We start from the raw sequence: 27,442 nt of genomic DNA on the forward strand, positions 1-27,442 counted from the left end.
AATTAGATAGGTTCCATTCATCCTCAGGTGCCTTTTTTTTTTATGTCCAGCCTCAACTATTTCTCCTCGACTTTCCTTTCAGTTATCACAAAGTCATTAGCTTCTTGTTACAGTTTGATAAACTGCTGGCATTCCCTTCCCTAAAGAATTCCTCATGTGTGAATGCAATATACCTATTCAATTTGTCTGCAACTTGAGTAGGGTTATCATTAACCTGATTACCTGAGTAGGTTTATCAACAGTTATCCACAGAGATCAAGTGGCCCAATGAGATTCAGCCCCTTCCTTGTAATGTTAATATAAGCAAAGAAGTCTGATTTTTTTCTTTGCATTATTTGCCAGAGACTTCTCATAATCTGCCTTAGCTTGTCTAACCTCCTTTGTGACTTGATTACAGACTAAGTTATATCTATCATAAGCTTCTGTATCACCTGATAATTTATATGCATTCCATACACATTTCTTCTCTGCCACATGTTTCAACAGTTCATCTGACATCCACTTAGGTCTAAGCCTTGAATAGTATTTCTTTGTTGGTATGAAAAGCCTAGTAGCTTCTTTGATTAATTCTCTTAATACTTCCCATTTAGAATTTGCAGTTGGTTCTACTGCACACAATTTAAAAACTGTCTGAGACCTCTGTAGTTACCCTTACAAAAGCAAAAGCATTTCCTCTTGACAATAATTATATCTTTAATTAAACTCCACATTAGTAAACTGTGATCACTGTCACCCAGTGGATCTTTTACCTGCAGATTCTCAAAGCATGAGGAATCACTGCTAATAACAAGAGCAAGAATATTGCTTCCTCTTGTTGCCTCTCTAACATGCTGATGTAGAAAACAGTCATCCAAAAAATGCACAAAAGTCTTTCTAGTGTGAGAGCGACCAACTCACAAATTCCAGTCAACATCTGGAAAGTTAAAATTCCCATTATGAGACATTCTTAGTTGCTGGCCCAGTCTATTTCCCAGTATAGCTGTTTGTATACTCATCAATGCCATTAGGCCTATAACACACACTCCTATTCTCAATTTTGTTTACCCAGTGCTTATTTCTGCTCATGACTAATGATAAGCATTTCACTGCAAATAGTGGGGACTCTTTTCCAATAACCTTGGATTCTTATTGCATGAATTGTCCCCATACAAAGAAGCAATCTCAAGAAAATTTATTTTCTCCACCCTAATATCTTTCCATTCATTTATTTTTGAATCAGTGTTTACGCTTCATATACAATAGCCATGTAAGACTTGGTTTCGTTGAGAAGCACCTGATTAAAAATTCATTAGTTGCAATCAACTCAAAGCAATTAACTGGATTATTTTTCATGGTTAGTGGAACAAGCAGGCAAATGAAATCCCTTCCAAAAACACATGAAATCCCTTCCATTTTAGTAAATGGATGGGATTTCATCTGTGAAGGATCATTACTCCAAATAACACTGGCATGTGTTATCTGTAGTGATTTAACATTGTTTCAATCAAATTCTACCTCAGTACCAGATGACATGTTATAAAGAGCTGATTCAGCAGCATTAGTTTCAATGTACTCTTGAACCTGTTCCTTTCGTGAACTGATGTACCAGGCTGTGGATTTATTACAACAACCCTTTAAGGTAAACTTTTACAGGAAAAAGACTTTTTACACAAATTTTATCAGCAGTCACAACTAAGGATGATGTTTTGATTTTTTGCATACAAAAGAATTAAAATTCAGAAAGTGTAATCATCAAATAATTTTAACTTTCTTTCTTGTGGAAAATATGTTAAACTAAATTAACTTCAACATAAGTAAAGAACAAATTGAACTGTGAACCAAGTATACAGCCTTATAGCACTTCTTGACAGTGTGATTGATAATAAGCAAAAAAAAAAAAAAAAAAAAAAAAAAAAACCATAATGCGAACAGCACATAGTTCAATCAGTGCAAATATCAATCAGATGTTAATTTAATTTCATGTACCCTTTACTTTTGCAACATTCATTCATTCATTCACTGACTACTTGACTGCATATCTGTTAATATGCAATTAATGTTTATAAGAATGATTGCATATCTGTTATGGCACAACACGTTTATGTTGTTTTGATGCATGTAACGTCAAGGAAGTGAAAGTGTTAAGTGATTCACGAAAGTTGTTTTTCTTGTGTAGCATTGAGCAAACTAAGTTTGCTACTTAGTGCATTGTCCTCATATTGTGGAGGCACCATCACCAATTAGTTGCATTGGTGTTGGACTACTCTAAATAATGCATACTGCTCAGATGTTCCCCCCCCCAAATCTTTTCCCAAATTTGACAGACTGAAGTGCACAAAATTTGAATATTATGCATATCACTCTATTCCAAGCAATTATCACTTGTTATTCACAAATAGTAATGAATGAACACAAATATTTCCATGTTCATTATTCATTATTTAACAACGCATAATGAATAACAAACATATTTCCAAGTGTTTATTATTTTCTGTTTATATAATATTTCAAGCGAATCTTTCAAAGTGACAGTTTATGACCAAACTGTTAATAATCATGATTAAGTGGGAAAGTTTTATAAATAATTTTAGCTAGAAACAAACACATAATTCTAACCTTTGTAGCATCAGCAGCTTCAGTTACTATGATTTAAAAAAAGAACAAATATGGTGGGAGCTGTACCTGCTGGGTGCACGCATGCCCATAACTCTAGGAAAACGATAAATAAAAATTCAAAAATTATACCAACTAAAAAGTTCTATATTTACAAAGATACAGAAAAGCACTGTTTTTATCTTCAGCTAACAATTAGAGTAGACACCTCAGAGGTTTAGCACTGACACTGCAGGGTTAAACTCACGTGAATAAACAACTGCTTTTCATGTTACACCAGTAGTAACAGAGAGCTTTTCTTTACCTCTTAGTTGGTTCATTTGATGTAAATTGCTCTGTTGCTATGTATTAATTTTGAGCACTACTTATGTATTTTAATAATTTAACACGTAACATACAACAGTAATATTCGTAGAATTTTCAGAATCAGTGATTTAGCGTAGATATAATATCACAAATATAGCAAAGAGTTCGAACCACGTAGGCAGCAATAGATAGTTATATTTATTATCTATTATAACCACTTAGATTTCAGAAACATAACGCTATAATTTAATACATATAACGTAAACTTGACAGGAGACACAAAATTCACATAACTTTAATGTGGCTTGGTACTGAAATATATATATAGTGTTATTATTGCATTGAGATATAAGTTTACTGTAATATTTGTATTAAAATTGAATCGAAATCATGCCTCAGACCAGAGTAGCAAAGCAAAAGGCAGTAGGAGTGGTGTAGCTCAGCGGGGGAAGAACTGAGGGGGATAGTTGTCCTCTGAATCACAACATTTTAAAATGTAATGCTTGTTTGATGTTTGTGGTGCTTTCAGGAATGGAACATGATATTACCAAGGGGAATGTATTTGTGTGTGCTCGATGTAAGGAGTGTGCAGAAGTTAGGCACTAACTCAGCGTTTTATGTGGATTTATGTGAGATTCAAGAACAGGGTAGATGCCCTCGAAGGACTTAAATTAGGGGACTCATCAAGCTCTGAGCTGCCCACATCAATGGCAGAGCTTGCACTTGATCAACAGGCAGCACAGTGGCAATCCTCGAGACAGAATGCACTGGTCCCACAGGGACTCTATTGTCAGGGAAACGGGGAATACATTGTGCAAAAAGGATAGGTGAAACAGGTTTGTTTGTTATTTGGTTTTTAGGAGCATTAGCAACTAAGGCCATATTGCTCCGTGAATATGCGGTGGTCATTCCTGACCTTTCCGCATCCTACGTATTTGGTGGTGACAGGCTCGAACCCAGGTCTAATCAAGAAGCGTGTGCTATGCACTGCTGCTCCTTCCCACCTGGCTACGGAGGTGCCAATGGTGGAACAAGACCAGGGTATGTCTGCCAGGGGCAAATTTCATGATGTTGTAGAGCTGATATCATCCTTTAAGGGCACAAAAGGTGATATTGTTGTACACATTGGAACTAATGACATTATGAGTACGAGAACAGCAGAATTTCTTAAAAAGTACATGTCGATGCTGAAAAAAAAAAGCCATGAGTTCGGGTTAAATTTTTAAAGTGTCTGCAATTCTGTCCAGACATGATAGGAAGGAGTATTTGATGAGAACCTTGTCGATCAATTTGGCCCTGGAGAGATTGTGCAAGGTTCATGGGGTAGAATTTTTCTCAGCGTGGTCTGTGCTGCTTAACAGGAGAAACTGCTTCTACAGGGATGGGATAGACTTAAATAGTAAGGGTGCAAGGATATTTGCTGTGCTATCGAGGCAGTGTTAGGTGGGTCGAAAAACTACTAGATTGGGTGGGATACGTGGACTGATGGGTTAACAGTAGCCGCTGGCAGAGGTGAAAGTGATTCTTGCACTCCTTCTATCGGAATGAGCAGCAGCCAGGAAAACAAACTGCTGGGAGTCACTGCAGAACAAGTAAATACATGGGCAGATAGGAATAAGAACAGGCGCATGTATACTTAAGGGTATACTACTGCTAGGAGTTTAGTAAATATATTTTATGAATTTGAGGTGCTGATCAAAACATCAATGGCAGATATTGTTGGGATATCAGAGACATGGTGTCACACAGATATATGAAAGGCAGAATTTGAATATGGGAAGTATAATGTGTACAGAAAGGATTGACAGGGTTGGAGAGAGGAGGGGTTATGCTGTTAGTTAAGAAACCCATTAAATCTAGGGCAGTGTATCCAGTTGATATGAGCAGCCAGTGAATTCTGAATCAGTTTGGTGTGACATAAACACTGGGAAAGAGTGATGTTGATGTTGTTGTTGTTGTTTGGTTTTTAGGAGCATTAGCAACTAAGGCCATATTGCTCCGGGGATATGCCGTGGTCATTCCTTTCCGCATCCTATGTATTTGGTGGTCATGGGCTCGAACCCCAGTCTAAACAAGAATTCTGTGCTACACACTGCTGCTCCTGCCCACCCACGGAGGCGCCGGGAAAGAGTGAAATTCCCAGATATTGACCGGGACTTCTGGGTTGGTCACTCACACATTACCAAGGCTTTTTTGGATGATTGTTTTCTACAACACCATGTTCGAGAGGCAACCAGGGGGAGTAATACTCTTGATCAGATTATTAGTAGTGATCCTTCAAGAATTAAAATCTGCAGTTAAAGGAACCAATGGGTGGCAGTGATCACAGTGTGCTGATGTTGGATTTACTCAAAGATGTAACTACTGTCAGGTGTAAAGGGAAGGGTTTTTGCTTTCGTGAAGGTGATTACAGTGGTCTGAGACAGTTTTTAAAGTCTATACAGTGGGACCAACACTGATGATGTTACCAATAGCAAATTTTAAATGGGAGTTTCAAGGAAGTAATCTTGGAAGCTACTAGGCTTTTTGTTACAACTAAGAAATATTGTTCAAGGTTTAGACCTAAATGGATGTCAGATTAAATAATGAGACTTATGGCAGAGAAGAAAAATGCATGCGATGCATATAAATCATCAGGTGACACAGAAGCCTACGGTAGATATAAGCTGGTCAGGAATCAAGTCACAAAGGAGGTTAGAGAGGCGAAGGCAAATTACGAGAAATCATTGGCAAAGGATGCAAAGTAAAACAGCAAGGATTTCTTTACTTATGTAAACTCTAGAAGGAAGAGGATGAATCAGAGTGGTCCCCTTGATTTTGATGGTATGACTGCTGAGGACCCTGCTCAGGTACTAGAAAAACTGAATGAATATTTTGCAATAATATAACATTCACACATGAAACATTATTCAGGGAGGGGAATGCCAGATGTTTATCAAACTCTGGCAGGGAGCTAAATGATTTTGTAATAACTCAGAGCAAAGTGGAGGAAAAAAGAGATGAGATCCACATCAGTAAGGCACCTGGTGTGGGTGGGATCTATCCAGTTATATTAAAGGAGGCAGCAAAGGAAGTAAGCAAACCTTTATGAGAGTTCCTTTGACTCAGGGGAGATCTCCATGGACTGTAGATGTGCAAATCTGACACCAATTCACAAAGGGGTACACAAGTAATTACAGACCTAGTAGTAGTGGCATGTGATGCAAGAAAGCAAGTGTATGAGCTTATGCAGCATCAGCCAAAAAAAAAAAAATTACAAAACAATTCCCTCAAAATGTTCGTCCAGTTCCTCCTTAAATTTATTTAACCTATCAACTTCCACAACGACAGATGGAAGTTTTTTCCAGCAATTAACCACCCGCTGGCTAAAGGCAAATTTCCGTACATCTATTCTACATCTGTCTTTCCTCAATTTGAATTTATGCCCCTTAAGTTCGTAATCTGGACAAGTGGAAGAATCCTATCAGAATTCAGCACGCTCAACCCATTCAAGGCCTTATACACCTCAATCAGATCACCGCGCAGGTGTTTGTCTCCAGCCACTGCAATTTGCAGAACTTAAGCCTCTCTTGGTAAGAGGATCCCTTCATTCCCCTCACCAATCTTGTTGCCCTTCTCTGTACACACTCAAGAAAATCTACATCCTTCCTAAAATGAGGCCTCCAGACCTGTATGCAGTATTCAAGGCATGGCCTGACCATTGCCTTATACAGAGGGACAATCACCTCCTTTTCCCTGCTAGCAGAATTCCTATATATCATTGATAAAACCCCATGACCTGCCCTGGCAGCCTGTCTGTATTGCTCAGAAAACTTCATATCTGACAGCACAATTACTCCCAGGTCTTTTTCATTTTTTACCACCTTAAGTGTAGTACCACACAGTTGGTACATTTCTCTGGGGTTACTTCTACCCATATGCAGTACTTTGCATTTGTCAATGTTAAACTTCAGTTGCCACTTCTCAGCCCATCTTCCCAAATTTTCAAGATCCTGTTGCATTAGCACACTGCCATTACTGTCATTAACAACTCTGCCAACATTTATATCATCTGCAAACTTCGACACTAAGCCTGCTTTACCTTCATCAATATCATTGATAAATATACAAAACAAAAGTGGAACCAACACAGAACCCTGTGGGACTCCACTAATAACATTAGTCCATGAAGAGCAGGACTCACTGATTACCACCATCTGTCTTCTCCCACTCAACCATCCTTTTATCCATTGTAGCCTTTTGTGGCAATGGGAAACTGTGGGAGCGAAGTTGAAAAATATGTAATTAATGATACCGAAATTTTGCAAGATTATTTAATGAAAAACTTTTGAGCCTACAGGCCAGTAAGGCTCCTGGAGTTGATGGAATATATCCTATAATCTTAAGGGAGGCAGCAAGTGAGTGCATTGAACCACTGAGTCTAATTATGCGAGCATCACTAGACTATGGGGAGATTTCGTTGGATTGGAAAAGTTCCAATGTATCTCCCATACACAAGGGTGGATCTAAGAGTGAAGTGGGAAATTATCGACCTGTCAGTCTGACGTCAGTGGTAGGGAAAATCATGAAGGCAATGATCAAGGGTGGAATTCAGGATCATTTGGATAGAATTGAAATTCTCAAGGATACTCAGCATGGTTTTGTAAAGGGAAAATCATGTTTAACAAATCTGGTTCGCTATTTTGAAAGGATCTCTCATGAGCTAGATTTAGGGAATAATTTCAACATTGTTTATTTAGATTTCAGAAAAGCTTGTGAGTCAGTCCCACATGGGCAGTTTGTTGCTTTATAAGCTGGAACAGGTTGGATCACTGGGAAAATCCTCAGATGGATATCAGGATGGCTTCAGGGCAGGAGGCAGAGGGTTGTGATAAATGGCTATTCTTCGTATTGGGTTGATGTAAGAAGTGGGGTTCCCCAAGGATCAGTATTAGGACTACTGTTGTTTTTAATTTCATAAAAGACATTGATGAAGGGATAGAGGGTGTGATGTCTAAATTTGCAGATGATGTTAAAATTGGTAGAGCAGTTAATGATCACTGTCAAGCTGAGCTTCTTCAGAGAGACCAAGATAGACTTCAGGAATGGTCAGAAAAATGGCAGCTATGCTTTAATCCAACAAAGTGTAAGGTATTACACCTGGGAAACAGTAATCCCAAAGTAACTTATTCACTTGGCAGAGTTCAACTAAACCCAGTACTGGAGGAAAGGGACTTGGGTGTTACTATACGGTCAGACATGAAATTCTCTGAACATTGTAAACAGGTTGCAAGTAAGGCCCATGGTGTCCTATCGATGATCTATCGAACTTTTGCAAGTAGAGACAGGGACACGATAATCCCGTTATATAAGGCTTTTGTTAGACCCCACTTGGAATACTGTGTTCAAGTATGGAGACCGCACCTAAAGAAAGACTTTGCACCCTTTCAAGAAGCTTGAAAGGGTGCAAAGACGGATAACTTGCCTGGTGAAATCGGCAAAAAGGGTGTCCTTATGAAGAAAGACCGAATATGTGTGTTGCAGAGTTTGGAAACTAGACACCTTAGAGGAGATTTGATTGAGGTGTTTAAGGCTATGAGAGGCATCAGTAAAATGAATGAGGACGAAATTTTCAAGATTATAAATGATGCTAGAACTAGGGGACATAAATTCAAGTTACGGGGGAGAAGTTTAAATTGGACTGCAGGAAGTTTTATTTTAGTCAGCGAGTTATAAATTACTGGAATAAGTTGCCTACATGGGTGGTAGAGGCTGTCAGGTTGGGGAAATTCAAAGGTCATCTGGATAGTACCTTCGGGTGAGAGAAATGCATAGAATGATAGGTTTAATTTCCTTTTCTTTTATTAATTATTAGGTTTTTTTTTTTTTTTTTGTTTTTTTTTATCATTGTTTTATTCGGTTTTTTTTTTTTTTGGCTGGTGCAGCATAAGCCATAGGCTTTCTTGCGCCAGGCAGCCATTACTAATACTAACTTGTTTGTTTGTCTGTTATTTGGTTTTTAGGAGCATTAGCAACTAAGGCCATATTGCTCCGGGATATGTGGTAGTCATTCCCTGACCTCTCCGTATCCTCCGTATTTGGTACTTTATATACCTTCTTCAATACACCAAACCTGATATACCTTCATCAATATCATTGATAAATATACAAAACAACTGTGGATCCAACACCGAACCCTGTGGGACTCCACTAATAACCATTGATTACCACCCTCTGTCTTCTCCCACTTAACCATCCTTTTATCCATTGTAGCAACTTAATCTTAATACCATTCTGCTCCAATTTGTACAGTACTCTTCCATGTCAAAAGCTTTCCTGAAATCCAAGTATATGATATCAAAATTATTTTTTGCATCCAGTTCCTCTGTAACCACATCATAATATCCAATCAAATTTGTCAGACAAGACTTTCCCTTAACAAACCCATGTTGGGGCTAAATTATTGCTGCAGTCTTGTCTAGATGATCCTGCAATGCATCTTTAACCACTCCACTATTTTACCCAGAACTTAAGTTAAACTAACTGGTCTGTAATTACTTGTGTCACCCTTTCATCCCCCTTTTGAATTGGGAATACATTTGCACGTCTCTAGACCGTCGGGACCTCCCCTGAGTCCAAGGATGCTCTTATAATTATGGCTAAGAGTTTGCTTACTTCCTTTGCTGCCTCCTTCAATATAACTGGATAGATTCCATCCACTCCAGGTGCCTTTCTTATGTTTAACTTCAACAATTTCTCCTCCACTTTGCGCTCAGTTATTACAAAATCATTAAGCACCCTGCTACAATTTGATAACTTTCTGGCATTTCCAATCCTTAATAACTCCTCATGTGTGAATGTAGATACAAAATACTCATTCAGTTTGTTTGCTAGCTGAGCAGGATCATCAACAGTCGAACCATCGATATCAAGTGGACCAACCTGATTCATCCCCTTCCTTTTAGAATTTATATAAGTAAAGAAATCCTTGCTGTTTTTCTTGGCATCCTTTGCCAAAGATTTCTCGTAATCTACCTTTGCCTGCCTAACCTCCTTTGTGACATGATTACAGACTAGCTTATATCTGCCATCGGCTTCTGTATTGCCTGGTAATTTATATGCATCCCATGCATTTTCCCTCTCTGTCATGAGTCTCATTAGTTCATTTGACAACCATTTAAGCCTAAACTTCGAACAATATTTCTTAATAGATATGAAACTTTTATTAGTTTCCACAATTAATTCCTTGAATGCTTCCCACTTAGAATTTGCTGCTGGTAACATCATCAGTTGATCTCACTGTGCAGAATTTAAAAACTGTCTGAGACCAATGTAGTCAACTTTACAAAATCAAAAACCCTTTCCTTTACACCTAATGGTAATTGTATCTTTAAGTAAATCCCACATGAGTACACTGTGATCACTGCCACCTAATGGTTCCTTTATCTGCAAATTCTTAATACACGAATGATCTCTGCTGATAACCAGATCTGGGTTGCTCTTAGAAAGAAAGACTTAAATTCTGCAAATTGTAGTGTCTGGAGACTAGGCACCTGCGAGGTGATCTGGTTGATGCGTATAAGGCGTTGAATGGTTTGAGCAACCTCAATGCTGATGGGATTCCTCCTCTTGTCCAGATTAGTCACTTTAGAGGACGTAAATTGAAATTGAGTAAAGACAGTTGTAGAACGGATGTGCAGAAACTTGCCTTTAGCCAGCGGGTGGTTGATTGCTGGAACAAACTTCCATCTGTCATTGTAGAAGTTGACAGCTTAAATAAATTCAAGGCAGAACTAGATAAACAGTTGGAGTTAATGGATGGGTGAAATGGAAAGTTTTTTTTTTTGTCTGATGGTATATAAGCTTGTTTTCTTGCATCATATGCCTCTACTAATGCTAATGGTTAATAGAAATTCTACAAGCACTTCAAGATCACTTAGTAGCATTTCTCTTCTCTTTCGTTCTGCCTACCTTTTATCCACATAATTTCTTGTGCTTAGTACTGAAAGAAACCATTGCCGTTCTTAATTTAATGGTGTAGACTGTAACCGTCCCTCATACCCTTAATGTTTGAAATATGTTTAAATTGCTGCACCATTTTCTGTTAATGTAGTCACTAACAAACGCAAATATAATTATAATCCTTTACTATATTTCAAAGATTACAATATTAAAATGACACACAAATTACGATATTAAATTAGAGAATAAATCGACAGTGGAATATTTGTAAAAATATAAATGATCCGAACTCAAAAAATATTTTATTGTAGTTTAAAAAAACTGTTGCAACAATCAGAACTATTGACTTGTATAATATTCTGTCTTATAGGAAGTGTTGTTCCTGAAGTTTTTTCGCACAAAAAACACATTTTTCAGTTGTCAACAGTTATGCATTGCAGAGTGTTCTCCAATAAATTTCACATATCTCTTATTTTATTGTACAGTCGATTCCGGTTATTTGGGACACATCAGGACTAGTGCATTTTGGCCCGATTAAGCAGCTGCCCCAATTATCCGAAGTTTCACGTAAATAGTTAAAAATACAATGGATCCCCGCATTACATTACACTTACAATCAAATCATGTTACGAAGGACTCACCATAGTAAAGTACCATTCACTATACGATGTGTAGTAAGCGCCGCCATTGTGATCACGTTTGTGAATTGAATTTTAATTCTCTTAAACGGCAATTCTAATTAGCAAAAATAGGAGGAAATTTATCCACAGGCTATAAAAGTAAAGATATATTAAGCACAAATTTACCTTTTATTGCCTTACCAATTAAAAAATTAAATGGTACGTGAAAATCGGAAGAATATACGTGATAACTGGAATAATTAATATGTACTGTAATATGTACATACAAACTAGTTGACATTTTTGTTCACTGACATTTGTGGGTGGGGGTTAAAATTTAAAACAGTAAAAAGATAAGCAATCAATAACAAAGAACATAGCACACACAAATTGCAAGTAACACGATATGCGCAAGTGAGAACGGAGTAACAAGTTACGAAGCTTTAAAAATAGGAGTGAAGAGAAGATTCTGAAAATTAATTTTTTTATATGATTGAAGATTCCATGGAAGTGTGAACACATTTCACCATAATAACCCAGAGAATTCCAGCTGTCGGTATTATCACAAATTCAATAAGATCGACTTCACTATCCGTTTAGGCGCCTTCGTAGCCAGGTGGGAAGGAGCAGCAGTGCGTAGCACACGCTTCTTGATTAGACCGAGGTTCGAGCCCGTCACCACCAAATACGGAGGATGCGGAAAGGTCAGGGAATGACCACCGCATATCCCGGAGCAATATGGCCTTAGTTGCTAATGCTCCTAAAAACCAAATAACAAACAAACAAAACTATCCATTTATGATAGATTGCACTAACAGAAAAGCCCAATAAACAGGTGACTGCTAATTGTTTTATGGTTGTGACCTCCAGAAATCTGACCGAACCATGTGCACGGTCGGAGACAATCGTAGGATAATCTCCAGTGCTGCGATTTCCTGCCCCGATTAAACGGCATGTTGTCCCAATTAAGCGAAGTAAACCCTGGCTACTTTCTCGATTGTGTTCTGTTCTTTAAGATTTGCCTGAAATAAACAGCTGCCCCGATTAACCGGTGGCCCAAATAACCGGAATCCACTGTATTATTATTTTCCTGCAACTTCTCCTTTCACTTGAGCCCAGTTCAGTTCTATTGGGTCGTACTGACAGTAGTATGGAGGAAGTCATACCACTTCATGCCCCATTTCCATTGCAATTTAATCAATTTTATATATTTTATATTTTTCTCTGTGTTGCATTACTACAGTGAGCAATTCAGTGCCAGCATGAGTAGGATCATGCAATACTTCTACTGAATAGCCATGCCACAATTTCTGCTTTTCTCAAATTACTCACTGGAATTTATTTCATGATGGAATGACTTGTGTAATCCATCACAATAACAGCCTTCTCCTAAACATCTCAGAAGTTCCACAAACCATTCTTTAAATCTGTACTATTCATCCCAATGTGGTAATTATCAACACAGTTTGATGCAACCCCCTTCCAATGGGCACCTCCATAGCCAGGTAGGCAGGAGCAGCAGTGCATAGCACACGCTTCTTGATTAGACTGGGGTTCGAGCCCGTGACCACCAAATACGGAGGATGCGGAAAGGTCAGGGAATGACCACCGCATATCCCCGGAGTAATATGGCCTTAGTCGCTAATGCTCCTAAAACCCAAATAACAACAGGATTGTTCCCCTTCCAATGGGAGCATAAAGGCCACCAGTGAATGTGAAATTCTACCATAACCATACTTATTTTCTCTAATGATTCTGATTGATCCAAGTTTCATCTAAATAAATTATTGGTCGAAGATTGTTTCTTTTGTGATGGAATGCATTTTCTCAAAAACTTAACTCTGGCAGAAATTGTATCATGCATTTTCATTCAAAACAATCTGCCATCAATTACACCTTTTATAATTAAATCCCGGGTTTTTTTTTTTTTAAACCTTTCAAAATTGTTCGAGTTGAATGATAAATTATTTTTCATTTAATACTTCTGTTAGCTTGTGGCATGTGAAATATAAACTGTGATTATAAAATTCCTGAACTGTATGATGAATGATGTCTTCTTGAATATTCAATTCTACAGCTCATTCTTGGGTGAGATTTTTTTCCTTGGAGAATGGAAAGAAGATCCAGCATTCCTCTACTGTTTTAGTATTTGTTTCAGTGCAAATTCTCTGATTGAAAGTATTTGTGTTGAAGATATGACCTGATAAAAAACTCTCCTAATGTCAGCACAAGTTTCAAATCCTTTCAAAAATCTCTAACTCCATATATGGCCAGTATGCTGCATCTTGACACAAAGAATGCACCAGGTAAAATGAAACATGAATTATAATGAGAAGGGGTGAATGGGGAGTACATTGTAGTGCAAGTGCTGAGTGTATAAGCTAGTGAGTAACCTTGAAGGGGCGACAGAATTTTTCTTGACCAGAGAGCTATTAGCATTCTGCAGATGGAGAGAAAAGTATTGTTAATTTTTTTTCTCTCTTGAGTTACAAGTCAAAACGGCAAGTTGTTTTAATTTTCTCATTACTGTGATCTGAAGTCACTTCAGTGCTAATGCAGGGTTTGCATTTGATTTTTTATAAGAAAAATAATTTTAAAAAATTCTCTTTACAAAAACTCAAATATTTTGATAAAAAATATTATAAACAAGGAATTGCAGGGGCGCAGTAATCCTTACTATTCACAGATTCTTGGTTGGTTGGTTCGTGAGTTTTGCATGGTAACAAATTAGTAAATGTATATGAATTTCATTCCATATTTGTTACCCATGACTTCTGGTATTCACGAGTCTGCATTTAACATATCAATGCCTTTGATTGTTGAGTTAAATGCTTGCCGCTACTCCTAAACAACTAATGAATGAATGAAATGCATCTGTTGGAAAAAGTGAAGCTGTGAGAGAGGCTGTGCATGAAGCACCTATGGGGGGGGGGAAGGCAGGGAAATCACTGTGGCTAGTACTACTGCTCAAAGTGCTAATATAATCACAACAGTACATTTAAAAAAAAACTAAGGCTGCAGATTGAATTATTATCACCAAGGAATCACCTGATGGGCTCTAGCAATCGACCATCAATGTCTGCTGCAGATAGCTGTGGCCACAGGCAGTGTTTGATAACTTCTCTGGATTTTCTGCTGTTGTGAAGAAGACAGGGTAGAAAACCTGATCAAGACCCATTTTGAGGGGGTGACCTGAAAGGTTTCAGAATAAGAGCAAGTGAGAATAATGGTAGCAAGGCTGCTACCAGTCTCAGCTACAAAGCTATTACAAAAGTTCTACAATTCAAACAAGTTCACGTCAATAAAGTTGTGGAGTTGGATTCCATAATGGAAACCCTCAAATTGAGAGAGAACCTTACAATGAAATTCAAAAGAAGCCTCAGAAAATGAAATAAATAATAATAGATTCACCCCCCCCCCAGCCTACAATTTCTATGATAGCATCCTGTACAATGCTCTCTCCCTCATTTTCAGTCTATCTACATTTCTAAGGCATACACAATCATTTTCACATGCTTTCATCTTTTATGAAACCACTTTTCTGATTTCAAAATGTATCACAACTGTTATCAGATTAGGTGTTAACAATATCAAGGCTAAGTAAAAAACAAACTGTACTTCATAATTTATTGCTATATTGCAGTATTTTTTTTTATTTGTCCATTATTCTTAAACATTTACAATTTTATCTTTATTTTTAGTTGTTCCTGAAACCTATACCCTTTATATTATTAAATAAAGATATATATTTGCATTCATAATTTTTTTAAGCACATACTTCACTGTGAATAGAAAGGATCTACTGTACCTTTGATAATAAACATGATTTACTTGTACAAAATCTATGGCAGGAAGCATACCTAAGGCATTTCTTAGGGCACATTTCTCAACCTTTTCAATAATGAGGTTTGCCTGAAATGTCTTGTGGCCATCACAGGATTAGTTACCTATATATTTTAATCACTAAAATAGATATCAAAAATATTTTTAACCAATCTTAAAACTTTTTGGTGCCCACCTCAAATTCTTTGAACAGCCCACAGGTTGAGAAACTGTGTCTTATAGTTTTGTGAAAACAGGCTCTTGTTTGTTTTCTTGTAAAAACACTTGACTCAGCCAGTTCAAAATTGAATTGGTACAGGAAAGTTCCGTAATGACTTTGTTCACCATTTTTCCATTTGGGACATTTTTCTGGCCATAAAATGAAAGCAATCAGAGCATCTATATCAATTAATAGAAATCTCTCAATAACAGAAAATTAAAGCAAGTGATACGACAAACACTTAATTTCAGGTTCAAACATGTTTTAAAACAAGGGAAACATGTTTATATGAAAGTTAGAATTTTGTGGAAGTATGTCATTAGAAAGCTTATGCAATATTTTTTGCTAAGTAACCATACAGAATATATCCCACACCCTGGGAACAAAGTATTTTTAGAAAGCAATTATATTAAAAAACAAATGTTATTATGTTTTCAGATTACCTTATAAAACACACAGTAATAGGAAAAAGTACTAGCTGGGATATTTAAAATACTCTGTATGATAATGGTAATGTTAATACTGTATGTCAAATTTTTATATAGAAAATTTCCTGAAATTTCCATATAATTCTCAGGTTGCACAACACTACACTATACAAACTACCTAATGTATAATCAAATCCTATATCATACACATTCTCTACACTTTCTTTCCAGTAATTAATACTCATACCTTCCTGAGTATCACCACCCAGGCCATTTAGCATATACTACGAATTCCAACTTTTTTTTTTTTTTTTTTTTTTTTGGCTATGGGCCAAAACAGTTAAAATACCAAAGGACTGCAAGCCTATTTCCTTACCACAAATTATGCATTTTTCAAATTAGAATTTAATTTTTATTATCTAGTTGTTTCTTTTTTTAACATTTAGTAATTAAATAAGAACATCCACCAATTATTGAAAAGTACTAATAACATTCCTATCACAAATATGGTAATAAAATATTTCAAAATTCTGAGGAAGATACCTAAAACATAAGAAAGCAATACAGAAAAACCATTGTGAACCTAACTTGTGATATGCTAGTTTTAAACTCAGGTGACAACACTTGATAGCTTTCTACATGGCCATACACCATGTGCAGCATGGGGATTGGCACCCCTGATATACAAAATAAACTTTAAAAAATTTGTAAAGCTTGAAGATTGAGAGGTATTGGATTTTAAAGCTTCCCATATTTTAGAGAGTGCACCTAGTGGGTTTTAGCAGCAGCAGCCACTGGTCATTCAACTGATAATATCAAAATAATCCCCCCCCCCCCTCCATAAGAACATTGCTTTTTGAAAATATTTAATTCAGGTAGATTTTTAATTTCATGTTAATCTCATGAGAGCAAAAAAAAGGTGTTTTTTATTTATTATTATTATTTTTTTTATAAATTACTTATCTTATTCATTGTGAATAAGCAATAACAAAAGCAGGTGAAACTAGAGTCAGTTTTTTAATGGCTTAACTTAGCCATCCTACTGAGGACAAAGAAGAGCTCTATAGCACCACGGTGCACATGCATGGGTTATTTGCTCTGTGGATACAACGAGAGCCAATTTTAAAGTGGCATTCTCCTTCCTCCTAGATCTATGAATATGACTACATAAAATTTAATCAATTATAATATCAGTTATAAATACAAAGTAAATTTAAATCAGTATTACACAAAATAAATATAAATTGGTAATAAACACAAAGTATTATTCACTTTTTATTTTTTCAGCATTACTGTGACAGTGCTATGGCACAATAACATTTTAGAGTCAGCCACCGCTGGATTTTAGTATACTCTGTGGGTGAGTACTTTTAGAGAAGCACGTTTCAGTAAATAAGCTAATAACTGAATTTATTTACATCTGTAAACATTTATAATAATAATAAAAAAAAAAATTCTGTTTATACTCCAGTGTGGTGATCATACTCCAGTGTGTTTATTAAGCTGCATGCTCAATACAACAGTATCATAGAGAATATCAATCAATGCACTTCAGAGAAAATATACTTTTGTATTGGAGAAGGGAGGAGAGAAAGGAAGAAATTAACTATACTTCTTACGAATAATTATAACACGGTTATGTGTAACCTTTATCAATTTACACAACTTTATCAATTTTTAATAATACACTGTAGAAAATACAACCAAAACAGGGGCAAAATCCTTGGGTTTGTGAAATTAAATCAATTGTTTGCAGGCATCAGTAAGGTGCTATTTATGGAGGAATTATTTACTAAACATTTAAACATACATTTTTCAACCTTCATCAATAGTTGCATTTTCTATCTCTCTTCACTCTCAACTATTCTAAAGTGAAGTCAAACAGCCACCAGTTCATGCATCGTATGACACCACATAGTTGTAACTTGTAAGAGTAGTTGTGCTCAGTTATGAAGTTCACTGAATAAACTATAGTACAGCCACTCCCCAACTAACGTAAGGATTGCGTACTGCCGAACGCTGCGTGTCGAATTTTACCTGTTGGAATTTCCCTAAATAAGCATTTAGGGAAATTGCACACTTGCAACTATGCAAGAATTTGATTGAAGCAAAAAAGAAATGTTCAACGAACACGTAAATAGAATTACTTATTCAATTTTTTTATCTCATTGAGGGAAATATTACAAAAAGAGAGGAGACAGGTGTAACATCAACAAGTTTTACCTTTTGAGCATTGTTGCCAGAATCAACATCTACAGCTGATAAGTATGCCGCTACAGAGGTTGAGGGCTGTAGAAATTTAGAAAGGTTTTTTTCCAACATATAACAAAATTTCTCTGCAGCTGCAGAATTGGCACTGGCGACTTCACTGTATACTTTGTTTTGGAAACCACAGTGATGCTTGAACCTATTAAACCACCCGTTGCTTGACAAGAACTTGGCTTGGGGTTCGCCGTACTTATCCTTAATATCTTTATAAATACTTGTTGCTTTTGCTTGAATGGTCATTAGACTCAGGGGCATTCGCTTCTGAATCTGATTTTCGATCCATATTATTAACAGCTGTTCCATCTTCGATATAGCACCCGAACACTGTTTTATAATCACAGTTGACCTTAAACGGCGGGCTGACCATAAGACTTACCAGTAAAACCCTGGTGGGCCGGAGGCCAGTATTACACACTGACCTCCAATACATTCCTTTTATTTTCCCCGGTAAGAATTTTTGACTAAGTCCGCCTCTGTTTAAATGCACTGATCCTTTGACATGTGCTTTTATACACGCACTGTCCCTTAAAACAGTATTCACCATTGAAACAGCAAGACCTAATTCTGTGCAATATATGACAAACTTTGTCCTGCTTCGTACTTCTTAATTAATCCATCTTCATTTCTAAATCAATTTGGTTTCTTTTCCTAGCATTGCCAGCACTTGCACTTTCCGTTGGTCCCTTTCCCTTCACCATTGTAATAAGTAAATAGGAATAGAGAGAATATTCTGAAAATTTATTTGTGTTTTTTATATGATTGAAGATTTCACTAAAGGAGAAATACATTTCACCATAATAACGTAAAAACCCAAAGAATTCCAGTTATCGGGATTATTGCAAAGGCAATAGACCGAGTTTACTACACATTTATAATTAGATGCACTAACAGAAAAGACCAATAAACCGGAAAGTGCAAATTGTTTTTATTGTTTTATGGTAGTGACCTCCAGAAATGTGTTTTAGAAAAATATCAACAAAGGTGTTCAAAACTGATTCGTATAACCGAAAATTATGATAACGATGAAAGTGTAGTGCAATTTCCATTACAAAAATGACTTCTAGAGAGATAAATAGCTTAGTTATATAGTGAAAATTTCAACTTCCAAGGTCTTGGAATGAATTACCAAAAAAACAAACAAACAAACAATGTGCTATTGGGTTCACATTACAATATCTCCATGATGCCTCCATTTATTTTTATGGATGCAAAATATGTTTCCATGATTATATTTAAGCTTTTGCACTGGCTGGCAAAAACTTACGTAAAGTAGAATTTCTGTAAGTTGAGTATTACGTAAGTTGGGAAGTTCCTGTAAACATAAAAAACTTCACACATTTTTTGCATGGATTATTAAAGAAAAATATGACATTAGCATTAGTAGAGGCACACAATTCAAGAAAGCAAGCTTATGCAGGATCATTAAAAAAAAAAAAAAAAAAAAAGCTCCAATTTCACCCATCCATCCATTCCAAATACCTGTCTAGCTCTGCCTTATTTTTATTTAGGCTATCAACTTCCACAACAAAGGATGGAAGGCTGTTCCACCAATCAACTACCTGCTGGCTAAAGGCAAACTTCTGCACATCTATCCTACAACTGTCTTTCCTCAATTTGAATTTTTGCCCTCTCAGGCGATTATTCTGAGCAAGAGGAAGAATCCCATCAGCATTGAGCATGCGCAACACACCTCAATCAGATCAACTGGCAGGTGCCTAGTCTCCAGACACTGTAATCAGCAAAACTTAGGTCTTTCTTTGTAAGAGCAACCCTTCGTTCCATTCACTAATCTTGTTGCCCTTTTCTGTATGCGTTCCAACAGCTATACATCCTCCTTAAAATGAGGCCTCCTGTATACAGTACTCAAGGTGTGGCCTGACCACCGCCTTATAGAAGGGGTTAATCACCTCCTTATCCCTGTTAGAAAAATTGCTGTATATCATTGACAAGACACCATGAGCTACTCTTGCGACCATCTGCACTGCTCAGAAAACTTCATATCTGCCTGCACAACGACCCCCAGGTCCTCTTCATTCTCTACCACTGTCAGTCTAGTACCACAGAGTTGATAAGTTACTCTGAGGTTACTGCTTCCCATATGTAGCACTTTACATTTGTCAATGTTAAACTTCATTTGCCACCTCTCAGCCCATCTGTTCAACTTTTCTGTTCATATTCCTGTTGCAGCAGCATACTGTCATTAGAGTCATTAACAACTCTGCCAACCTTCGTATCGTCTGCAAACGTGGACATTAAGACTGATATACCATCATCAATATCATTTATAAATACAGAAAACAACAATGGACCCAACACGGAACCCTGAGGGACTCCACTAATAACATTAGTCCACGAAGAGCAGTGCCATTGATTACCACTCTCTGTCTTCTCCCACTCAACCATCCCTTTATCCATAGCAGCAATTTGCCTCCAATGCCGCACTGCTCCAATTTGTGCAGCAGTCTTCCATGTGCAACAGTATCAAAGGCCTTTCTAAGATCCAAATACATGATATCAAAGTCATTCCCTGCATCCAACTGCTTTGTGAACACATCATAGTATCCAATCAGATTGATCAGACAAGACTTCCCCTTAACAAACCCATGCTGTGTCCGAGCTATAATTGAAGTCTTGTCTAGATGATCCTGCAGTGCTTCTCTAACCAGTGCCTCCATTAATTTCCTTGGAACAGAAGTTAAAATAACAGGTCTATAATTACTTGTGCTGCCCTTTGATCCTCCTTTGTGAATTGGGGTCACATTTACACATCTCTAGTCCATGGGTACCTCCCCTGAGTCCAAGGAAGCTCTCATAATTATGGCTAAGGGTTTGCTTACTTCCTTTGCTGCCTCCTTTAATATAACTGCATAGATCCCATCCATCCCAAGTGCCTTTCTTATGTTTATCTTCAACAATTTCTCCTCTACTTTCCTCTCAGTTATTACAAAATCATCTAGCTCACTGCCAGAGTTTAGTTCACCTCTGGCATTCCCCTCCCTGAATAACTTCTCATGTGTGAATGTAGATGAAAAATAGTCATTTAGTTTGTTAGCCACCTGAGCAAAATCACAAACAGTTGAACCATTGATATCCAGTGGACCAATCTGATTCATCACCTTCCTTCTGGAGTTTACCTAGGTAAAGAACTCTTTGCTGTTTTTCTTTGCATCCTTTGCCAAAGATTTCTCATCTGCCTTCGCCTGCCTAACCTCCTTTGTAACTTGGTTACAGACCAGCTTATATCTATCACATGTTAATGTGATATGTCACATGTTAATTTATATGTATCCCATGCATTTTTCTTCTCTGTCACATGTCTAATTAGTACATCTGACATCCATTTAGGCTTAAATTTTGAACAATATTTCTTTGTTGGTATGAAAAGCCTAGTTGCTTCCAAGATTAATTCTTTGAATGCTTCCCATTTTGAATTTCCTGTTGGTATCATCATCAGTTGGTCCCATTGTATAGAATTTAAATACTGTCTCAGACCAACGTAGTCACCTTTACGAAAGCAAAAACCCTTCTCTTTATCCCTGACGGTAGTTACCTCTTTGAGTAAATCCCACTACAGCACATTGTGATCACTGCCACCTAGTGGTTCCTTTATCTGCAGATTATTAATGCATGAAGAATCACTACTGATAATCAGATCAAGAGTATTACCCCCTCTAGTTGTCTCCCGAACATGCTGATGTAGAAAACAATCATCCAATAAATCCGCAAAAGCCTTGCTAGTGTGTGAGTGACAAACCAACAAATTCCAGTCAATATCCGGGAAATTAAAATCCCCCATTATAAGACTCTCTGATACTGGATTGCTTCTTAATAATGTACAGCACTTACTGTGATCACAGATAATGTTATCACTTTTATGAAGTCTTGATCAGACATATACTGTAATATGCAGAAAAAAATTACATTTATTGTAATCAGTGCTTCGGTTTTTGTTATAGCTTTTTTGCCTCATCATGGCTAATGCATATGCAGTGAAAGTGATTATGTAACACCAAAATTTTTTAAATTGAACTCCGACAAATTGCATGTCTAGTTATTGCTCTAGTTTTGTATAGTTAGTAGTAGTAATAGTAACGGCAAATGATGCAAGAATGACTCTGATGAGTACAATAAACTTAGTAGTACAATAGGCTTAATGACTCTGATGAGTACAATAAACTTAGTAGTACAATAGGCTTAATGACTCTGATGAGTACAATAAACAGTATAATATAAATTATCAGGCGACACAGAAGCCTACGGCAGATATAAGCTAGTCTGTAATCAAGTCACAAAGGAGGTTAGGCAGGTGAATGCAGATTATGAGAAATCTTTGGCAAAGGATGCAAAGAAAAACTGCAAAGAGTTCTTTATTTATGTAAACTCTAAAAGAAAAGGGATGAATCAGATTGGTCCACTTAACATAGATGGTTCAACTATTAATGATCCTGCTCAAGTAGCTGATAAACTGAATAAGTATTTTGTGAATTTACTCATTCATGTGTGAATGAGTAAATTCACACATGAGGAGTTATTCAAGGAGGGGAATGCCAGAAGTTTATCAAACTCTAACAGGGAGCTAAGTGATTTTGTAATAACTGAGAGCAAAGTGGAGGAGAAATTGTCGAATTTAAATATAAAAAAGGCACCTGGGTGTAGAACGAATCTATCCAGTTATAATGGAGGCAGCAAGGGAAGTAAGCAAACCATTAGGCATAATTATGAGAGCATACTGATGAGAGCATAGAGTCAAGGGGAGATCCCCATGGACTGGAGATGTGCAAATGTATCCCCAATTCATAAAGGAGGTTCAAAGAGTGGCACAAATTATTATAGACCTATTAGTTTAACTTCTGTTACGGGGAAAATAATGGAGTCATTGGTTAAAGAGGTGATACAGGATTACCTAGACAAGATAGCAATAATAGCTCAGACACAGCATGGGTTTTGTTAAGAGGAAGTCTTGTCTGCCCAATTTGATTGGATACTACAATGTGATCACAAAGGAACTGAATGCAAAAAAATAATTTTGATATCATATATTTGGTTTCAGGAAAGCTTTTGACAATGTTGCACATGGAAGACTGCTGTACAAATTGAAGCGATATGGCATTAAGGGCAAGTTATTGCAATGGATAAAGGGATGGTTGAGTGGGAGACTGCAGAGAGTGACAATAAATGGACACTGCTCTTCATGGACTAATGTTACTAGCAGTCCCCCAGGGTTCGGTGCTGGGCTCATCATTATTTTGTGTATTTGTCAATGAAGGTATTACCAGGCTTAATGTCCAAGTTTGAAGATGATACAAAGGTTGGCAGGGTTGTTAATGACAGTAAAGACAGTATGCTACTGCAACAGTATCTAGAAAAGTTAGGCAGATGGCCTGAGAGGTGGCAACTGAAGTTTAATATTGACAAATGCAAAGTGCTCCATATGGGTAGCAGTAACCCAAGAGAAACGTGCCAGAGCAGATCATGGAGTTTTGCCAATAATCTATAGGAATTTTGCTAGCAAAGACAAGGAGGGGTTTATCCCTTTGTATACTTTGTATAGGGCAATGGTCAGGCCACACCTTGAGTACTGCGTACGGGTCTGGATGCCTCATTTTAAGAAGGATGTAGAGCTGCTAGAACGAGTACAGAGAAGGGCAACAAGATTGGTGAGAGGGACAAAGGGGTGCACTTACAAATAAAGTCTTAAGTTCTTCAAGTTTCAGCATCTGGAGACTAGCCACCTGCAATGTGATCTGATCGAGGTGTATAAGGCCTTGAATGGTTTGGGCAGGCTCAATGCTGACGGGGTACTTCTGCTTGCTCAGATTAAGTACCTGAGGGGGCACAGATTCAAATTGAGGAAAGACAGTTGTAGAATAGATGTGCAGAAGTTTGCCTTTAGCCAGTGGGTAGTCGATTGCTGGAGACTTCCATCTGTTGTTGTGGAAGTTGATAGCTTAAATAAATTTAAAGCTGAACTAGACAAACATTTGGAGTGTTATATGTTATTGTTATTTAGGAGCATTAGCAACTAAGGCCATATTGCTCTGGGGATATGCAGTGGTCATTCCCTGACCTTTCCGCATCCTCTGTATTTGGTGGCTCACGGGCTCGAACCTCAGTCTAATCAAGAAGCATGTGCTATGCACTGATGCTCCTGCCCACCTGACTACGGAGGCGCCACATTTGGAGTGACCAGATGGGTGAAATGGGAAGGGTTTTTTGGCTGATGCTGTATAAAGCTTGCTTTCTTGCGTCATATGCCTCAACTAATGCTAATGTGCTACAATATTCGCACCAAAACTCCGATACAATAGCGGTATAAGTAGTAAGTCGTAACTTACAAAATCACTAGCTAATTTAAAAATAAGCTAATGAACATGACTAAGACTACTTAAACAATTTGAAAAACAAAATTTAATATGTTAATTAATCAAAAAGACCATAAAAATTTCCAAAAAACTTATCCGTTTGCACACACATAAAATTCTGTGTTCCAGCACTTACAATTTAGTACGTAGGAAGCTTCATATGGTTTTCAGTGTTGTTATTGTACAAAAGTCTATTATCTGTACCAATTGAACTTTAGAGCATTAACTGTTTTCTAATTCTTGATTTTAATATTTTCTCTTTTTGTTTTTAATGGTTTGTATTGATTTCCAGAACATATGACACTTTCATTTTTATTGATAACATTCTAGAAGAAATATAGGGCAATCAAATGAAAGCACTTTATATTGATTTTTTTTTTTTGTCCACTTCCACCTTTTTACATACACAAGTCTCTGCATCAATAAAAGGCTACATTCTTGTTTCATCGGATAATTTTATCAATGAAGTGATCACAATAAGTGGTGTCCACTGTATTCCAAAATTATAAAATTATGATTTTGAAAAATATGCTGGGAAGTCCAACACATTTTACAAAATGTGTTGAGTATCTATCCAGCTATTTTTCCAGTTCTTACGTCAATACCAAACTAAGTAAACCATACATTGGCCACCAATGCCAAGTGAGTGCGCAAATACCTTAGATTCTATGTGCTTCTTAACCAAGAGCACAACACTCCTGTGTATCTGAGCACCACGTTTACAATATTCCTATGATGTGCACTGTAATGACTAATATTTCAAATTTCATCAAATTTATTTACTATTCTCTTAGCATTGGTATAGTGTGCATATTTTTGCTCTTAGTAGTAGTAGTGGCATGTGATGCAAGAAAGCATGTGTATGAGCTTATGCAGCATCAGCCAAAAAAAAAAAAAAAAAATCACACTATTCCCTCCAAATTCCTGTCCAGTTCCTCCTTAAATTTATTCAACCTATCAACTTCCACAATGACGGAAGTTTGTTCCAGCAATTAACCACCCACTGGCTAAAGACAAATTTCTGCACATCTATTCTACATCTGTCCTTTCTTAATTTGAATTAATGCCCCCTTAGGTTCGTAATCTGAACAAGTGGAAGGATCCCATTGGAATTCAGCGTGCTCAACCCATTCAAGGCCTTATACACCTCAATCAGATCACCGCGCAGTGCCTAGTCTCCAGCCACTGCAATTTGCAGAACTTATGCCTCTCTTGGTAAGAGGATCCCTTCATTCACCTCCCCAATCTTGTTGCCCATCTCTGTACATGCTCAAGTAAATCTATAGCCTTATACAGAGGGATAATCACCTCCTTTTCCCTGCTAGCAAAATTCCTATATATCATTGACAAAACCCCATGACCTGCCCTGGCAGCCTGTCTGCATTGCTCAGAAAACTTCATATCTGCCTGCACAATTACTCCCAGGTCTTTTTCATTTTCTACCACCTTAAGTGTAGTACCACACAGTTGGTACGTTTCTCTGGGGCTACTTCTACCCATATGCAGTACTTTGCATTTGTCAATGTTAAACTTCAGTTGCCACTTCTCAGCCCATCTTCCCAAATTATCTAGATCCTGTTGCAGCAGCACACTGCCATTACTGTCATTAACAACCCTGCCGACCTATGTATCATCTGCAAACTTCGACATTAAGCCTGATATACCTTCATCAATATCATTGATAAATATACAAAATAACAGTTGACCCAACACTGAACCCTGTGGGACTCCACTAATAACATTAGTCCACGAAGAGCAGCACCCATTGATTACCACCCTCTGTCTTCTCCCACTTAACCATCCTTTTATCCATTGTAGCAACTTACCCTTAATACCATTCTGCTCCAATTTGTACAATAGTCTTCCATGCGCAATAGTGTCAAAAGCTTTTCTGAAATCCAAATATATGATATCAAAATTATTTTTTGCATCCAGTTCCTTTGTAGCCACATCATAATATCCTATCAAATTTGTCAGACAAGACTTTCCTTTAACAAACCCATGCTGTGTCTGAATTATTGCTGCAGTCTTGTCTAGATGATCCTGCAATGCATCTTTAACCAGTGACTCCATTATTTTACCCAGAACAGAAGTGAAACTAACTGGTCCGTAATTACTCGTGTCACCCTTCGATCCCCCTTTGTGAATTGGGGATACATTTGCACATCTCCAGTCCGTGGGAACCTCCCCTGAGTCCAAGGATGCTCTCATAATTATGGCTAAGGGTTTGCTTTGCCGCCTCCTTTAATATAACTGGATAGATCCCATCCACCCCGGGTGCTTTTCTTATGTTTAACTTCAATAATTTCTCCTCCACTTTGCTCTCAATTATTACAAAATCATTAAGTATCCTGCTACAATTTGATAACCTTCTGCCATTTTCAAACCTTAATAATTCCTCATGTGTGAATGTTGATGCAAAAGACTCATTCAGTTTGTTTACTATCTGAGCAGGATCATCAAAAGTCGAACCGACGATGTCAAGTGGACCAATCAGATTCATCCCCTTCCTTTTAGAGTTTATATAAGTAAAGAAATCCTTGCTGTTTTTCTTAGCATCTTTTGCCAAGGATTTCTCGTAATCTGCCTTCGCCTGCTTAACCTCCTTTGTGACCTGATTACCGACTAGCTTATATCTGCCATAGGCTTCTGAGTCGCTTGATAATTTATATGCATCCCATGCATTTTTCTTCTCTGTCACGAATGTCATTAGTTCATTTGATAACCATTTAGGCCTAAACCTTGAACAATATTTCTTAATAGGTATGAAACTTATAGTAGCATGCACGATTAATTCCTTGAATGCTTCCCACTTAGAATTTATTGTTGGTAACATCGTCAGTTTATCCCACTGTACAGAATTTAAAAACTGTCGGAGACCAC

General features: G+C 37.2%; 1 protein-coding gene across 9 annotated transcripts in view; it reads right to left on the bottom strand.

Moving 5' to 3' along the window:
* The window catches only part of LOC150079208 (uncharacterized), a 258,857-nt gene that overhangs the window by 19,360 nt on the left and 212,055 nt on the right, over positions 1-27,442 (bottom strand). For 6 of the 9 annotated variants that reach the window (XR_016547519.1, XR_016547521.1, XR_016547523.1 and 3 more), the window contains one exon: positions 15,478-15,650. The exons of 2 other annotated variants lie outside the window; for them this stretch is intronic. The gene's annotated coding sequence lies outside the window, so the exon portion shown is untranslated. Of the gene's footprint in view, positions 1-2,595; positions 2,689-15,477; positions 15,651-27,442 lie in introns of all 9 variants that reach the window. One more of the 9 variants, XR_016547518.1, reaches the window with a different exon arrangement.

The sequence above is a fragment of the Mastigoproctus giganteus genome, chromosome 10 (assembly GCF_048544385.1).
Source record: "Mastigoproctus giganteus isolate SK-2022 chromosome 10, ASM4854438v1, whole genome shotgun sequence".
NCBI lineage: Eukaryota > Metazoa > Arthropoda > Arachnida > Uropygi > Thelyphonidae > Mastigoproctus > Mastigoproctus giganteus.